The 17,014-nt window shown below is 40.0% G+C and overlaps 1 protein-coding gene across 3 annotated transcripts in view; it reads left to right on the top strand.

The window, feature by feature from the left end:
* The first annotated feature begins 137 nt into the window (after positions 1 to 137).
* The window catches only part of LOC113891614 (solute carrier family 25 member 40), an 84,757-nt gene continuing 67,880 nt past the window's right edge, over positions 138 to 17,014 (top strand). For 2 of the 3 annotated variants that reach the window (XM_027539905.1, XM_027539907.1), the window contains exon 1: positions 139 to 370. The gene's annotated coding sequence lies outside the window, so the exon portion shown is untranslated. Of the gene's footprint in view, positions 371 to 17,014 lie in introns of all 3 variants that reach the window. The other variant, XM_027539908.1, reaches the window with a different exon arrangement.

Below are 17,014 nucleotides of genomic sequence, written 5' to 3'. Positions count from 1 at the left end.
CCCCCCTCACGTCGCGCGCCCCGCCTCGCGCTCGCCCCCACGTGCCCGCCCCTCGCGCCGTGCGCCCAGTCCCTTAGTGCCCGCCTCCTCGCCCTGCGCGTCCCGCCCCTCGCGCCTGCGCCCCGCCCCCAAGGGTGGTGTCTCTGTGCCCCGCCGGCTCCTCCTATGCGATGCCTTCCCGGCTTCAGGTCCGCGCTCGGTGGTCGCCGCCCCGCGTCCCTTCGCTACCCTGAAGAGTCCTTGTGGTTCCGAGTTGACCGAACAGAGTGAATGCAGTTAGCGCCGCCGGCCGGCCCAGCTCTCCACCGGGATCATTCCGGCTTTCTAAGGTTGCTCGGACCGCCGGTCCTCCAGTTGCTCCCTCCACCAGGTACGCTTGTTCCCCGCGGGTCGACTGTTCCGGGACGCAGCGGTTGCGGCCGAGCCCGGACTCAGATTGGGGCGGGGCGGGTTGGCTGCTGCAGGCTCTGTTCTCCGCGCCCCGAGTGCGGTTTTCCCGCGGTCATCGGGCCATCTGGAGGCAGGCCGCAGAGAGATTTCACGGGACAGAGCGGCGGGGGGCGTCGAAGCGAGGGTTGGGCTAGGAAGCCCCCGGCCTAGAGCGCGTCCTGGGCGCCTTGTGCTTTTTGTTATTTACGTGCGCTACTCTATTGACCTCTTGTACCTACATCTGATTTCGTTTTACTGAGAAGTTTATTTCAACAGTACCTGGAAAGGAGATTTGAAATCTCAAGTCTAGGTTTTTGGGTCTGGACAGATCCGTTTGTAAAAATTTGGTTAAATTACTTACTCCTTTTGAATCTCGGTTTTTTACATCTCTTAAAATGGGATTTGTAGTAAGGATTCCATTGAGATGCTTTGAAAATAAGTTAATTTCGTCTTGTGAGAAAACACTTCACACACACACAAAAGGATTTTGGTATGTTTCTGCCTGTAAACTTCTTAAGGAGTAAAAGAGTTAAATCTTGTACTATGCATTCCTTACCACCTGGCCATGATAATCACTCATTGTTTGGTGGTTGATTTTTAACTTGCTATGAAAAAGCTCAGGGAAGTTAGTGCCAGTACCGCTGTTCCACAAATAGGTACCTTAAAAAGCGTAGAAAAGGGGATATTGTAAGTACCTTTAGCCAAAATGGAGGACACAAAGAGATGGTTCAGCTTTGCTAAGGGAAATAAGAGTTTTGCTGTGAATGGCCTTAGTTTGAAGGGTCTGGGGAGATACTAAAGGATCTATTTTTATTAGATCGTTGGTAACATTTGTTGTAGTTCAGGGGAGATGTCTGGGAGAGAATGGTGGGCGTGTCGAATAGAGGGAAGATAGTTTGAGAGACTGACAGCCCAAGCACTGATTCTCAGTCATGGGTGATGCCTATGAGGTTGTCAGAGCTTTAAAGGCTGAAGGAGGTATAGTTTGGACAAACATGCAACATTATAATTTCTATTTGGGAAAAATCTGTTTTCAAAAAAGAAGCTACAGGAAGAGCGTGAGGTTTTTATGTTTATAAAAAGTTTTAAAAGATTGAGAAACACTGATATAGAATGCAGTTAAAGTTATGGGAGGAAATGGAAATTGCCCAGGAGAGCATGTGAAATAAGAGAAGTAGTGATGAGCAGAGGATGATGAAATAGTGAAAGAGTTGGAGAAAAGGCCACAGAGTTAGGAAGAAAACTTGGAATTAATCTTCAAATGTCACAAAATTATGAACATTGGCATCGTGCAGGCTTCACTGACTATATGGTTTTTGGGTAATTTTGATCCTAAATTTTAATATCTGAAAAGGGAGTAAAAAACACTTCTCAGATGTGAAAATTAATTGGAACGTTTTTGAAAGCCTAATTAGTACCGTGCCTGGCACAGAGTAAGAGCTAAGTAAGTGCTGTCATCCCGGTGAACTCTATATCAGCCTCTCCAACTTCTCGGGTTCTGAAAAGTTAAGTCTTGAAAAATGGGCCTTTGATTCTGGTGTCTAAGATGTCCTTGGTGCATTAGTGAGAATTTCAGGAGATGGCTAAGGTAAATACAGTACTAGATGAAAATGATGGGCTTGAAGTGGTGGTGGATTGAGTATACATTTTGCAAAAAATGTGTCAGTATAGGAAATTATAGTGATAGGAAGGGAAGATAGGGTCTTTGGAAGGTTTGGGGATATGAAAGTCAAAGTTTTAGTCGCTCAGTCATGTCCAACTCTTTGTGACCCCCTGGACTGTACCTCTATTCATGGAATTCTCCAGGCAAGAATACTGGATTGTGTTGCCATTACTTCCTCCAGGGGATCTTCTAGCTCATTGACTGAACCCAGGTCTCCTGCATTGTAGACAGATTTTTTACTATCTGAGCCATCTGGCAAGCTCTTAGGGGATATGGAAAAGATTTAAATATGTTTCTGTTGAAGAACACAAAAATAGGAAGGCCATTTTATGTTGCAGTGAAAGCTGAGGTACCTTTCTTATTTGCTATAATGAGGAAGGACAGTAACACAGTAGCACCCAAGGCTTTGAGACACACCCTCGACTGCACTGCAGGTGATAATGTCAAGCTGTGAATAAGCAGAAAGTTTGTTTTGCTGCACAGTGTTAGAAATTTTCTGATCTGTAACCCAAAGACAATTTTAAAAAATTATTATTGGAGCTCAGATCTTTTGGTAGCCAATGGAAGAAGGATGTAGTTATATATCTATGGCCTGTAAACATAGACACCTCTTTACCATCATGTATATAATCGGGGTTATTGGTAAAAGAATAAGGTTTATGTTAAAGTATTTCTTGAGATGTGCTTCAGGTGAAAGTTATGAATGCAAGAAGAGATACATGGAGGCAGCATTCCTTGTGGAAAGTTGATTAAAGAGTTCTGTTAAGCAAAGCTGGAGAATATGAGCAGAATCATGGTCTAATTAAATGAACATTTGGCAGTGAATCAAGAGAAAATGAGTTTCATTCAGTACTGACTCTGTTCCTAGGTAGTTTTATGACCTTAGGTAAATATTAACCTTGCCATACTGTAATTTCCTCATCTGTAAATGAAAATAATATGTGTTCTGTCTAACCCACAACTTTTTGTAATTATCAAATGAGACCTTTGCTTTTCCAGACCACCTCATATATATACAAATATAAATTTTTTAATTCTTGAATCTAGGCAAAGGGATTTATTCATTCTTCTGTAATACCACTATCCTTTATTTCTTTTCCTTAAGCCTCTCTACCTGGCTGATAATCGTTCCTCTTGCCTTTTTATAGTAAGCCTGACTTAGAATTAACCTTTTTCTCCTTCGGGCCTTCAGTAGTAGCCCAGTTTGATTTATTTGCCAACTATTGATATATTGTCTGCTGAAATGTGTTCTGTTGCTGTATTTATTATTTGAGAGTCTCATTACCCTGGTGAATTGGAGGACCTAAGGTTCTTCTGAGGTTAAGTTCGTAGTTTTGCAAGCTAAGCATATGAAAGAATAGAGTTGAGTAGTGGCTGTGGCACTAAAGTCCATGTCTTAGTTGACTGGGAAACCAAGGAAAATTCAGCATGTCAAGTCCTTGAACACAACCTAAGTAAAGGGTCAAAAATGAAATTTGAGAGTGGATCACCCTGGGACAATATAATCTAGAGGCTGTTGTGGCACCTGTAGGAGCTGTGAAGGATAATGAGTCGGTTCAGAGGTTGTGTTACATTCTGAACTAGATAGTAAAGTCCTTTAGGACATTATGGAATCCGTTTTGGGCTGTGATTATAAAACAGTCTACCTTCCTAGTACACCGTTTTCTTCTGCGCTGACTGAGCACCTGCGAGTGAAAACTAGAATGAAACCCAAAGGGTGAATAGGAGTTTGTCAAGAGGGAGCATAACACATTTCAGGAATTGCAAAAGCTCGTGTGCTGGAGCAAGGTTAGTAATTTATGTGAGAGGTGATTTGTAGCTTAGACTAGGGTGATGACAGTACAGCGAATGATATTTGAGGGTTAGAATGGTTAGGGCTGGATGATAGGTTGGATGAGGAGGAAGAGCAAGAATGACTCCCAGAGTACTGAAATGGTTAGTTTTACTTAGTGGGGAAGATGAGCAGGTTGTGGGGGATTTTTGAAAATTTCTTCTGCTTAATAAATCCGAGATTGTTTATGAAACAAGCCAGCGGTGGGTGCTCAGGTGGTTGCATTTGTGTGAGCTTTGAATCCTTTTTGCGGGTTATCTCAACTTTATCCACACCTTGGAAATGGGGCTTTTACTCCCATTTCGTAGATTGGGAAACTCATGCAAAGAAAAGTGAAAGGAAGTTGCTGAGAGTGAGGACATTGACTTAGGGCAAGTCTCTCCCTCAGCAAATGAATTCCCAGATTGAAATCGCTTCCATTTTGTAATTTTTACCATATGTTCACTCATTATATAATAGTTATTGTACTTCTACTGTGTGCCATTGACTGTGCTTAGTAGTGGCCCTTCTTAAATAGTCGTAAATACTGCTTACTGACTGGGTGTCTGCTGTGTCCCTGCATTTTCCTTACTTCATTCTCTTTACCCCAATTCCTTGTTTTTATACTAGTTTGCCTTGATTTTCTTTTCTTGCTCATTTCTATGTTTATAGTGTTGTTTTAGGCCCATGTATGATGACTTTACAGGTGTTCTAGACTAGCTCACAGGCTTGCTTTTCTGTTTTATGCTGAGGTAAGCATGGTGATGGAGAAAGCAGTGGCACTCCACTCCAGTACTCTTGCCTGGAAAATCCCACGGACTGAAGAGCCTGGTAGGCTGAAGTCCATGGGGTCGCAAAGAGTTGGGCATGACTGAGTGACTTCATTTTCACTTTTCACTTCATGCATTGGAGAAGGAAATGGCAACCCACTCCAGTGTTCTTGCCTGGAGAATCCCAGGGACGGGGGGAGGCTGGTGGGCTGCCATCTATGGGGTCGCACAGAGTTGGACACGATTGAAGTGACTTAGCAGCAGCAGTGAGATTGGTTTACTTTAAGACTCCCATAGAAATCTCATCATGTAGATTTATAAAATTTCTAATACCTTTTTATAATACACATACAATAAAATGCACCCATTTTAAGCATATTGATGAATTCTAACAAATATATATATCCATATGATTACCACCTCCCCCATCAAAATAAAGAACATTTCTGTCACCTCAGAAGGTTATTTCACTCCTTGTTCCAGTCTCCTTTCTCCTGCCATTGAAACCACTCTTCTTTCTTTCTTTCTTTTTATTTTTTAAATTATGAAAGTATGATAACACATTTACAGGAGACTTGGAAAATACAGAACAAAGTTACATACAGTTGCATTATATATTGCAGTTATTTTTTAAGTAGATAAATTGAGATTTTTAGTTGGAGTTTCAATATCAAACTCTCAAAAATTAACAGAATGAATATACAGAAAAGTAGAAGGATATAGTAGACCTGAAAAGCATCATGAACCAATTCAACATAATTAAGATTTATACAAATTTCACACAACAGGATACAAATTCTATTCAAGTTCCCATAGATTATAAACTAGGAGACATTGAGACATATCCAAGGACTTTATAAAACAAGGTGCAAAAATTTCATGATCTAAAGAGTATTGAAATCTTACAGAGTCTGTTCTTTTATCACTGTGGAATTATGTTAGGAATCAATAGCAAAAGATATTTGAAAGGTAACCACTCTTGTGATTTCTAATATCATAAATAAATTTCCCTATATTCCAGATTCATATAAATGAAATCCTATAATTTATATGTTTTGTATCTCAGATATTTTGCATAACATAACATTGTTTATGATTCATCCATGTTGCTGCATGTATCTATCAGTAGTTCCATTCCTTTTTATTGTTGAGCTGTTGTGAGAATATGCCACAGTTTATCCATCATCTGTAGATGGATATTTGAGTTATTTCTAATTTTGGTCTTTTATGATAATGCTGCTATGAACATTTGTATGTAGTTATGGACTTTTTTTTTATTTTTCTTGGAGTTGACTATAGAATTTTTTTGGCTGTACTAGATCTTCATTGTGGGGTGCAGGCTGATCTTGTTGTAGAACATGGACTCTGGAGCACACAGGCTCTCTAGTTGCTGCTTGGAGTCAGTAATTTTGGTGTGCAGGCTTAGTTGCTCCATGGGAGAAACTACAGACGTTTTTAATAACCATTCCCTCCAGCAATGTATGCGAGTTCTAGTTGTTAAACATCCTCCTCACTCACTGGGTGCAAACTAGTATCTCATGTCATTTTTTAAACACTTGAGATGAAATTCTGTAACATGAAATTCATTTAAATTATTTTGAAGTGACTTTCACTGTATTCATGGGGTTGTGCAACCATCACCACTAGAATATATGCAGGACGGTAGAAAGAAATTAAACAGGCATTCCTGATCCCACCTTCCTATCCCTCACCCCGTGGCACCTACTAATCTGCTCTCTGTTTGTATGGATTTGCCCATTATGGACATTTCATGTAAATGGAATCATAAAATAGGTGTTTTTTGTCCTGGCTTCTTTCTTCTGGCATAATATTTTCAGGGTTCATCCATGTGTTAGTACTTCTGTCTTTTTTTAGTAACTGAATAAAAGAAAATTCCCTGGTAGGGATAGACCACATTTTGTTTATCCATTCATCCATTTGTTTTGTTTAAACATTTGAGTTGTTTATTCTTTGGTTGTTGTGAATAATAACTCTCTGAACATTTGTGTCCAAGTTTTTGTTTGACTCTGTTTTTTCAGTTTGCTTGTTAATATACCACCACGGTGTGATCACTCACCTAGAGCCAGACATCCTGGAATGCAAAGTCAAGTGGCCCTTAGGAAGCATCACTACAAACAAAGCCTGAACACTCGACTGTTTCAAATCCTGAAAGATGATGCTGTGAAAGTGCTGTACTCAATATGCCAGCAAATTTGGAAAACTCAGCAGTGGCCACAGGACTGGAAAAGGTCAGTTTTCATTCCAATCCCCAAGAAAGGCAATGCCAAAGAATGCTCAAACTACCGCACAATTGCACTCATCTCACACGCTGGTAAAGTAATGCTCAAAATTCTCCAAGGCAGGCTTCAACAGTATGTGAACGGAGAACTTCCAGATGTTCAAGCTGAATTTAGAAAAGGCAGAGGAAACAGAGATCAAATTGCCAACATTTGTTGGATTATCGAAAAAGCAAGAGAGTTCCAGCAAAGCATCTACTTCTGCTTTATTGACTATGCCAAAGCCTTTGACTGTGTGGATCACAACAAACTGTGGAAAATTCTTCAAGAGATGGGAATACCAGACCACCTGAACTGCCTCCTGAGAAATCTGTATGCAGGTCAAGAAGCAACAGTTAGATTTGGACATGGAACAATAGACTGGTTCCAAATCGGGAAAGGCTGTATATTGTCATCCTGCTTATTTAACTTATATGCAGAGTACATCATGTGACATGCCAGGCTGGATGAATCACAAGCTGAAATCAAGATTGCTGGGAGAAATATCAATAACCTCAGATATGCAGATGTCACTACCCTTATGACAGAAAGCGAAGAAGAGCTAAAGAGCTTCTTGTTGAAAGTGAAAGAGGAGAGTGAAAAAGTTGGCTTAAAACTCAACACTCAGAAAACTAAGATCATGACATCCGGTCCCATTACTTCATGGCAAATAGATGGGGAAACAATGGAAAAAGTGACCGACTTTATCTTTTTGGGCTCCAGAATCACTGCAGATGGTGATTGCAGCCATGAAATTTAAATATGCTTGCTTTAAAAAAGCTATGACCAACCTAGAGAGAGTATTAAAAAGCAGAGACATTACTTTGCCAACAAAGGTCCGTCTAGTCAAGGCTATGGTTTTTCCAGTAGTCATGTATGGATGTGAGAGTTGGACTATAAAGAAAGCTGAGCGCCAAAGAACTGATACTTTTGAAGTGCGGTGTTGGAGAAGACTCTTGAGAATCCCTTGGACTGCAAGGAGATCCAACCAGTCCATTCTAAACGAGATCAGTTCTGGGTGTTCATTGGGAGGACTGATGTTGAAGCGGAAACTCCAATACTTCAGCCACGTGATGGGAAAAGCTGACTTATTTGAAAAGACCCTGATGCTGGGAAAGACTGAAGGTGGAGAAGGGGACAACAGAGAATGAGATGGTTGGATGGCGTTACTGACTCAATGGACATGAGTTTGAGTAAGCTCCGGGAGTTGGTGATGGACAGGGAGGCCTGGTGTGCTGCAGTCCATGGAGTCCCAAAGAGTCGGACACAACAGAGCAGCTGAAATGAACTAACTGAGAATTGCTGGGTCATCTAATGTTTAACATTTTCAGGAAGCTCCAAACTTTTCCACAGGGGCTGCATCATTGTACATTACTATAAACAGTGTATTATAGAAGTTTGCCTATTTCTCCACATGCTCGTCTGCACTTGTTATTTTCCTTTTTTTTTAAGATTAAGTTAATAGGCTTCCCACTGGGAGTGAAGTGGTGTCTGATTGTGGTTTTGATTTGCATTTCCCTAATGAAAGTGAATGGCACCCAACTCCAGTACTCTTGCCTGGAAAATCCCATGGACGGAGGAGCCTGGTAGGCTGCAGTCCTTGGTGTCGCTAAGAGTCGGGGATGACTGAGCGACTTCATTTTCACTTTTCACTTTAATGCATCGGAGAAGGAAATGGCAACCGACTCCAGTGTTCTTGCCTGGAGAATCCCAGGGACAGGGGAGGCTGGTGGGCTGCCATCTATGGGGTCACACAGAGTTGGACATGACTGAAGCGACTTAGCAGCAGCAGCAGCAGCAATGAAAGTGAAAGAGGAGAGTGAAAAAGTTGGCTTAAAGCTTAACATTCAGAAAACTAAGACCATGGCATCTGGTCCCATCACTTGATGGGAAATAGATGGGGAAACAGTGGCAGACTTTATTTTTTTGAGTTCCAAAATCACTGCAGATGGTGATTGCAGCCATGAAATTAAAAGACGCTTACTCCTTGGAAGGAAAGACCAACCTAGATAGCATATTGAAAAGCAGAGACATTACTTTGCCAACAAAGGTCCGTCTAGTCAATGCTATCGTTTTTCCATGTATGGATGTGAGAGTTGGACTGTGAAGAAAGCTGAGCGCCGAAGAATTGATGCTTTTGAACTGTGGTGTTGGAGAAGACTCTTGAGAGTCCTTTGGACTGCAAGGAGATCCAACCAGTCCATTCTAAAGGAGATCAGTCCTGGGTGTTCATTGGAAGGACTGATGCTAAAGCTGAAACTCCAATCCTTTGGCCACTTCATGCAAAGAGTTGACTCACTGGAAAAGACTCTGATGCTGGGAGGGATTGGGGGCAGGAGGAGAAGGGGATGACAGAGGATGAGATGGCTGGATGGCGTCACCGACTTGATGGACATTGAGTTTGGGTGAACGCCGGGAGTTGGTGATGGACAGGGAGGCCTAGCGTGCTGTGATTTATGGGGTTGCAAAGAGTCGGACACAACTGAGTGACTGAACTGAACTGAATGATTTGTGATATTGAGCATCTTTCATATGTTACTTGGCTGTTAGTATATCTTCTTTGAGTAAGTGGTCAGGTACCTTGCCCATTTTTTAATTGGGCTTTTCTCTTTTTGTTGTTGGATTGTAAGTGTTCTTAAAGATTTTCTATTCTAGACTCTTATCACATAGATTTGCAGATATTTTCTCCAATCATGTGGCTTGTCTTTTTTACTTTTTGGATAGTGTCCTTTGATACACAACAGTTTTAAATTTTGATAAAATTCAATTTTATTTGCCCTTTGCGTTTTTGTTTTTCGTACTTTTGGTGTTATCTTTAGCAACCTGTTGCCAGATCAAGGTCACTTAGCTTAGCTTTACTTCATCTTATCTTCTAAGAGTTTTATAGTTTTAGTTTGGGTCTTTGACTTCCCTGCTGGCTCATACAGTAAAAGCGTCTGCCTACAATGGGGGAGACCTAGGTTCAGTCCCTGGGTCGGGAAGATCTCCTGGAGCAGGAAATGGCAACCCACTCCAGTACTCTTGCCTGGAAAATCCCATGGACAGAGGAGCCTGGTAGGCTACAGTCCATGGGGTCGCAAAGAGTCGGACACGACTGGGCAACTACACTTTCACTTACACTTTAGGTCTTTGACCCATTTTAAGTCAATTTGTGTGTATAACATGAACAAAGAAAGGGTCAAACTTCATTCTTTGGTATGTGGAATCCATTTGTACCAACATGGATACATGTTGGTATCTTTCTTCTCAAGAAAGCCTGTTGACCATAGATGTATGGGGTGGTTTTAGGACTATGAATTCTATTCCATGATTCTTATGTTTATCCTTAAGCTAGCTAGTTCCACAGTTTTGATCACTGTAGCCTTTTAGTAAGTTTTGAAACTGGGAAGTCTCAAGTCCTCTAAATTTTTGTTTTTCTTTTTCAGGATTGTTTTAGTTATTCAAGATGTCTTGAAATTTCGTATGAGTTTTAGAATAAGCTTGTTCATTTCTACAAAAAGAGCAGTTGGAGTTTTGAGAGTGATGGTATTGAATTTGTATAGATTTGCAATCTTGACAGTATTGTGGATTTCTGTCCATGAACACTGGATGGTTCCAGTTTGTTTAGGTCTTCTTGAGTTCATTCTGCAGTGTTCTGTAATTTTCATTACTTATACATTTTTGGTCTTTACTTTCCATTAAATACTTTGCAACAGCACTATGTGGACTTCCCTGGTAGCTCAGCAGTAAAGAATCCGCCTGCCAGTGCAGGAAACGCAGGTTCAGTCCCTGAGTCAGGAAGATCCCCTGGAGAAGGAAATGGCAACCCACTCCATAGAGGTGCCTGGTGGCTTACACTTCATGGAGTTGCAGAGTCAGACATGACTTGACAACTAAACAAGACCACTGCATGGTCTGTGGTGGTTTGAATTTATGGAACCTCAGATGTAGGAGGCGAGAAGACCAACTGTAAAGTTATACTTGGGTACTTTTGTAACAGAGATTGTTTTGTTAATTTTATTTTCAGGTTGTCAATTGCTATATAGAATCTCAACTAATTATTATATATTGATCTTGTTTGCTGAATTAATTTATTAGCTCTGGTAGTTCTTTTTTGGTGTATTCTTTAGAATTTTCAAGATATAAAATCATGTCATCTGTGAATAGAGATTGTTTTACTTTGTTCTTTCAAATCTTCATGCCTGTATCTGTTTTTACTGCTTAATTGCCCTTGCTAGAACTTGCATAATTATGCAGTAAAGCAGCATTTTTGTCATTTTCCTGATGTTAGGGGGAATGTTTTCCGTTTTCTTCCATTAAGTCTGATGTTATATGTGAGTTTTTCTTAGATGCCTTTTATCATGATGATGAAGTTCCTCAGTTTTTATTGTATTAACTGAGTTCATCATGTGGTTCTGTTGATCTAATTAATATGGTGAATTCTGTTGATTGATTTTCATAAGTTGAACCACTTTTGCATGTTTGAGATAAATCCAACTTGATCAGGGTGTAAATTATTTTAATATAGGGTTAGATTCAGTTTACTAGCATTTTGTGGGGAACTTTTGCATCTATATGAAACTTGCACAACTCAGATGAGACTTAAACCCATGGGCTGAGACTGTTACTCAGCCAAACTCAGTTTAGGACTTGAGCCCACAGACTGGGACTTGAACCCAAGTCTTTTTATTGAGATTGCGCACCTGGTCTCAGGACTTAATGAAGCTCAGGTTCTTTATATTTTGTCGCAGAAAGACTTCAGTTCAGTTGAGTTGCTCAGTCATGTCCAACTCTTTGCAACCCCGTGGACTGCAGCATGCCAGGCCTCCCTGTCCATCACCAACTCCCGGAGTTTACTCAAGCTCATGTCCATCAGGTCAGTGATTCCATCCAACCATCTCATCCTCTGTCGTCCCCTTCTCCTCCTGCCCTCAATCTTTCCCAGCATCAGGGTCTTTTCAAATGAGTTAGTTCTTCGCATCTGGTGGTCAAAGTATTGGAATTTCAGCTTCAGCATCAGTCCTTCCAATGAATATTCAGGACTGATCTCCTTTAGGATGGACTGGTTTGATCTCCTTGCAGTCCAAGGGACTTTGAAGAATCTTTTCCAACACCACAGTTCAAAAACATCAATTCTTCGGCACTCAGCTTTCTTTTAGTCCATCTCTTACATCCATTCATAACGTCCATTCATAACTACTGGAAAAACCATAGCTTTGACTAGATGGACCTTTGTTGGCAAAGTAAAGTCTCTGCTTTATAATACGCTATTTTTTGGTCGTAACTTTTCTTCCAAGGAGCAAGCGTCTTCTAATTTCATGGCTGCAGTCACCATCTGCAGTGATTTTGGAGCCCAAAAAGATAAAGTCTGTCACTTTTTCCATTGTTTCCCCATCTATTTGCCATGAAGTGATGGGATCAGATGCCATGATCTTAGTTTTTTGAATGCTGACTTTTAAGCCAACTTTTTCACTCTCCTCTTTCACTTTTGTCAAGAGGCTCTTTAGTTCTTTGCTTTCTGCCAAAAGGGTGGTGACATCTGCATATCTGAGGTTATTGATATTTCTTCAGGCAATCTTGATTCCAGCTTGTGCTTCTTCCAGCCCAGTGTTTCTCATGATGTACTCTGCATATACGTTAAATAAGCAGGGTGACAATATAGAGCCTTGGTGTACTCCTTTCACTATTTGGAACCAGTCTGTTGTTCTGTGTCCAGTTCTAACTCTTGTTTTCTGACCTGCATACAGATTTCACAAGAGGCAGGTCAGGTTGTCTGGTATTCCCATCTCTTGAAGAATTTTCCACAGTTTGTTGTGGTCCACACAAAGACTTCAATGAGTGACAAAGCAATAGTTACGAAGTAGGATTTATTTAGAGATACACATTCTGTAGACAGAATGAGATCCCATGTCAAAAGGTGAGAGTGGTCAAAAATACATGGGGGCATTAATTTTTAATGCGCTGAGTAACTTCATAGGCTAATAAGTGGGAGGATTATTCCAACTGTTTCAGGGAATGGGGGGAGAATTCTAGGAATTTGGAGATTTCTAGGAATTGGACCACTGCCCACTTTTTATCCTTTTATGGTTTTCCTGGGAACTGTCATGGTGCCCATAAGTATATCATTTAGCATGTTAATGTATTATGATGAGTGTGTGATAAGGTTCAAGGTCTACTGAAAGTGGAATCTTCTGCCATCTTGGTTCTGACCTGTTTATGTCATATCATCGATATGTCCTTCTTTAAGGTTATGTCCTGCCTCCTTCCCTCCTGTTTTATATATATATATATATATATGAAATATTAGTATGTAGTTTTCAAGTGATATGTTTTTCTGGCTTTGATGTTAGAGTAATATTTGTTTTATAGACTGAGTTAGAAAGTGTTACCTTTCTTCAGTAACTTTTGGTACTTTGTGTGTTTCTAGGAATTTGTTTATTTCAAGTAATTTGTTGACAGATTTTTGTTCAGTTGCTAAGTCATGTTTGACTCTTTGCAACTTCATGAATTACAGCACATCAGGCTTCCGTGTCCTTCACTAGCGCCCGAAGTTTGCTCAGACTCGTGTCTTTTGAGTTGATGATGCCATCCAACCATTTCTCATTCTCTGTTACCCGCTTCTCCTGCCCTCAGTCTTTCCCAGCATCAGGGTCTTTTCCATTGAATCGGCTCTTTGCATCGGGTGGCCAGAGTATTGGAGCTTCAGCTTCAGCATCAGTCCCTCTCTAGTGAATATTCAGGGTTGATTTCCCTTAGAATTGAGTGGTTTGATCTCCTTGCTGTGCCCCGGACTCTGAAGAGTCTTCTCCAGCACCATAATTTCAAAGCGTCAATTCTTTGGTGCTCAGCCTTCTTTATGGTCCAACTCTACTTGTTCATTTCCTGTAATAATTTTTATTCCTGTAAAGCTTCTGGTAATATCTCTACTTTCATGCCTGATTTTACCAATTCGAGTCTTCTTATTTTTCTTGGTCAGTTTAGCCAAAAGTTAATTTTGGTGATCTTTTTTAAAGAGGTCTTCCATGGTGGCTCAGACAGTAAAGAATCTGCCTGCAGTGTGGGAGACCTGGGTTCAATTCCTGGGTCAGGAAGATCCCCTGGAGAAGGGAATGGCAACCCACTTCAGTATTCTTGCCTGAAAAGTCTCATGGACAGAGGACCCTGGTGGACTACAGTCCATGGGATCGCAAAGAGTTGGACATGATTGAGTGACTAACATTTCACTTTTTCTTTTTTAAAGAAGCAATTTTTGGTTTCATTGATTTTTCTCTGTAGTTTTTCTACTCTATTTACATTCTAATCTGTAATATTCCTTTCCTCTTCTTGTTTTGGGTTTAGTTAACTTTTTTCTTGGGTTCCGTAAAGGAGAAGTTCAGGTTTGAATAAAGATTTGAGATCTTTTGTTTTTTTAATGTAGACCTTTACAACTATAAATTTCCCTCCTCTTAGCACTCTTAGTACTGCATTTGTTGCATTCCTTAAGTGTTGGTACGATGTGTTTTCATTTTAATTTCTCTCAAGGTATTTTGTAATTTACCTTGTAATGGATTCTTTGACCTGTTGGTTAATTAAGAGTGTATTGTTTCATTCAACAGCTTTAAATTTCCAAATTTCCTATTGTTATTGATTTCTATTTTTTTCCTCCTGTGATCAGAGAAGATGCTTTATATAATTTTTAGTCTTCTTAAACTTAATGGAACCTTATTTTGTATTGTAACATATCTGTCATGGAGAATATTCCATGTTCACTTGAAGAATGTATTTTGCTCTCGTTTGGTGGAGTATTCTATGTATGTCTGTTAGGTCTAGCTGGTTTGTAGTAGTTAATTTTCTAGTTCCTTGTTAATCTTTTGTCTAGTTCTGTTTATCATTGAAAATGAAATATTGAAGCTTCCAACTGTTGTTGTCTTCTGTCACTTTTTGCTTCATATAATTTGGGGCTCTGTTGTATATATGTTTATAGTTTTTTAAAATCGTGGTACATTGACCTTTATATCATTCTTCTTTGATGTTGTAACTATTTTTGTTTTAAAGTTTTTGTCTGGTATTATATTGGCACTCTGGCTCTCCTTTGGTTACAGTTTTCATGGAATAAATTTTTACATTTTCATTCTCAACCCATTTACAAATGTATTTGGTTCTAAAATGAATTTCTTGTAGACAGCATGTAGTTAAATCACTTTTTATATTGACTCTTCCAGTCTCTTAGAGAATTTAATTCATTTGTCTTTAATGAAATTATTCAAAATAGAAGGCTTACATTGCCACTTTGCTCTTTTTTTCTGTATGTCATACTTTTTCGTTTCTCGATTCATTTACCACCTTCTTTTGTGTTGGATGTTCAGGTGTAATGTTTTGATTGTATTCTCATTTTTTCTGTATATATTTTAGTTATGTTTTTAGTTTATTTCTTGAGGATTGCAATTCACATTTAATTTTTAAGTGTATTTCAGATTAATACCAATTTGGTTTTAATGGTATGTAAAAACTTTTCTCCTATATAACTCCATTCCTCCAACCCCCTTGTAAATGACATATCGTTACTGTTATATATTATGTATGTGATATATATAAGCACATATAATGTGCACTTAAATGTGTCAATTACAAATATGTAACATAAGTATAAATATATGATGTTTATACATAGTAAAGCATATATTGTATATAAGTAAATATGCAACATTAATGATATTGTGTATTGTAAATAACAATGTTATGCATGACAGTGATTAACATAGTTGTTGTTTTGTATCATTGTATTTTAAGTCATTAGAGGGAAGAAAAAGAGGAATTACTAATTAAAGATCCATTAATGCAGACTTTGGGCTTCCCTGGTGGCTCAGAGGATAAAGCGCCTGCCTGCAATGCAGGAGACCCGGGTTCAATCCCTGGGTTGGGAAGATCACCTGGAGAAGGAAATGGCAATCCACTCCAGTATTCTTGCTTGGAGAATCCCATGGAGAGAGGAGCCTGGCGGGCTACAGTCCACGGGGTCGCAAAGAGTCGGACACAACTGAGCGACTTCACACATCACACACAATGCAGACATTTATGTTTATGTTGCCTATACTTATGTTTTATTATCAGTTTATTTTTGTGTTTGAATCTAAAATAGGTCTCTTATAGCTAGGATATAGTTTGATCTTTTTTTTTTAATTCTGCCAGTCTTTGCCCTTTTCTTGAATTATTTAATCTGTTTTACATTTCAGTTCAGTTCAGTGACTCAGTCATGTCTGACCCTTTGCGACCCCATGAACCGCAGCATGCCAGGCCTCCCTGTCCATCACCAACTCCCGGAGTCCACCCAAACCCATGTCCATTGAGTCAGTGATGCCATCCAGCAATCTCATCCTCTGTTCTCCCATTCTCCTCCTGCCCTCAATCTTTCCTGGCATCAGGGTCTTTTCAAATGAGTCAGCTCTTCTCATCAGGTGGCCAGAAGATTGGGGTTTCAGCTTCATCATCAGTCCTTCCAATGAACACCCAGGACTGATCTCCTTTAGGATGGACCGCTTGGATCTCCTTGCAGTCCAAGGGACTCTCAAGAGTCTTCTCCAACACCACAGTTCAAAAGGATCAGTTCTTCGGCGCTCAGCTTTCTTTATAGTCCAACTCACACATCCATACATGACCACTGGGAAAACCATAACCTTGACTAGATGGACCTTTGTTGGCAAAGTAATGTCTCTGCTTTTTAATATGCTGTCTAGGTTGGTCATAACTTTCCTTCCAAGGAGTAAGCGTCTTTTAATTTCATGGCTGCAATCACCATCTGCAGTGATTTTGGAGCCCAGAAAAATAAAGTCAGCCCCTCTTTCTACTGTTTCCTCATCTATTTTCCACGAAGTGTTGGGGCCAGATGCCATGATCTTAGTTTTCTGTGTGTTGAGCTTTAAGCCAACTTTTTCACTCTCCTCTTTCACTTTTGTCAAGAGGCTCTTTAGTTCCTCTTCACTTTCTGCCATAAGGGTGGTGTCATCTGCATATCTGAGGTTATTGATATTTCTCCCAGCAGTCTTGATTCCAGCTTGTCCAGCGTTTCTCATGATGTACTCTGCATATAAGTTAAATAAGCAGGGTAACA

The sequence above is a fragment of the Bos indicus x Bos taurus genome, chromosome 4, assembly GCF_003369695.1.
Source record: "Bos indicus x Bos taurus breed Angus x Brahman F1 hybrid chromosome 4, Bos_hybrid_MaternalHap_v2.0, whole genome shotgun sequence".
NCBI classification, from domain to species: domain Eukaryota; kingdom Metazoa; phylum Chordata; class Mammalia; order Artiodactyla; family Bovidae; genus Bos; species Bos indicus x Bos taurus.
This window is presented reverse-complemented; position numbering and strand designations above follow the sequence as displayed.